This window comes from Suricata suricatta, chromosome 2 (genome assembly GCF_006229205.1).
Source record: "Suricata suricatta isolate VVHF042 chromosome 2, meerkat_22Aug2017_6uvM2_HiC, whole genome shotgun sequence".
NCBI classification, from domain to species: domain Eukaryota; kingdom Metazoa; phylum Chordata; class Mammalia; order Carnivora; family Herpestidae; genus Suricata; species Suricata suricatta.
This window is the reverse complement of record NC_043701.1, coordinates 140493275-140494677: the sequence shown is the minus strand read 5'-3', so window position 1 is coordinate 140494677 and position 1403 is coordinate 140493275. Positions and strand designations below refer to the sequence as shown.

The following is a 1403-nucleotide window of genomic DNA, read 5'->3' as shown; positions in this document are numbered from 1 at the left end:
TGAGCCACGGCTAAGGGCTTCCGTGCTGGGTCCGCGGGCCGGCTGGGTTCTCGAATGCTGCCGGGGGAGCTGCTGAGCTCACACTTGGGGCCCGGCTCCACTGTGGCCGCGGGGCGTGCAAAGGGAAGTCCGGGTGTGGTCCGGGCCTTGGGGCTCACAGCGTAGCAAGAAAGTAGATGACACAGACAAGCGTGTGCTCCGCTCACAGACATTCTCACACCCAAACCCTCGGTTCAGTGATTGTACATCAGCCTTGTGTTGACAGCCAAAGATTTGCTCATTGAGAAGCAAGATGCCAAGGACAAGGGCTCCAAGCCATCCGAGTCTTTGGCCTTGTGATTTCAGGATCACACCCTTAGGGATTTTCCCCCTCAGCATCTGAGGTATGTGCTCTTTAAACGGATGGTCTGGACTCTGGCTGGGAAGGTGTTACACTAGGCTGAGCCCAAAGCCCTTCCAAAGCCTTGCTCCCTGGGGCACGTGGCCTCCAGGTTCAGTGGCTGGGGGTTGAGTAGCATCGAAATTGGGCCTGGAAGCTTGAGTCCTGCATGATCAGCAAGGAGTCGCTCCACCTTTCCTATCCGAGCCACCTTGGCCTTGTGGCTAACACCTTTTCCCCTCGGGTTCAGGTGCACCCTCTGGGGCTCATGTGGACTGGGGGACTCCTATTTGAGATGCCCTTCACATCCTGCTGGTTGATCTGCTTAGAGCTGCTGACACTGATCACAGCAGAGTTCCCCCCATTGCAATAGTTCTCTCTTCCTGCGTCTCCATTCTCTCTGCTCTGCATGTCTGTTAGAATGCAGCCTTTAAGACTGGTCCGTGGCTCAAGGAAAGCGAGGTGTTAAAGGTCAGGCGAGTGGGCAGGGGCAACGTGCATCAGATTGTTGCACCCAGAGCCCTCCAGACTGAGCACGAGGCAGGGCTGACGCCTGAGAGGCGGCCAAGGCCTGTGCGTGTCTCTGCAGACAGTGATGCCTCCTTAGGCCCAGGCGGCGCCAGGGCCTGTGGGAATGCAAGGGACAAGGGCCTGCGCTGGGAGGGGGGGCTCCTCAGTCATGGACCTCCTACCTCTCCGGGCCTCACGCTCCTCATCTACAATATGGAGATAATAGCAGTGCCTCACAGGGGAGCTGTGAGGGACCAGTGGTTGCCTGTGGAAATCACAATAGAATAGTGCCCCGTAGTGCGGGAATGATCTGAGTGTGTATTTACAGTCAAGGTGATTGTCATGCCTGCCTGGATATTCCTGCCCGTTGGGCTCTGGTGCGCACTAGGAAGTTGTTTTCATAGGCAGAGGTGGGCCAGGTGGCAGCCATTTCTACAAGGGGAGCGAGACTTCTCCAGACCATGAGGACGAAAGCCTCATGAAAAGGAACGCCTACTTGATGAAATTTTGACCA

The 1403-nt window shown here is 56.7% G+C and overlaps 1 protein-coding gene across 1 annotated transcript in view; it reads left to right on the top strand.

Annotated features, from left to right (window-relative positions):
* The window catches only part of LOC115276094 (disks large homolog 5-like), a 14723-nt gene that overhangs the window by 2085 nt on the left and 11235 nt on the right, over positions 1 to 1403 (top strand). The window lies entirely within an intron of this gene.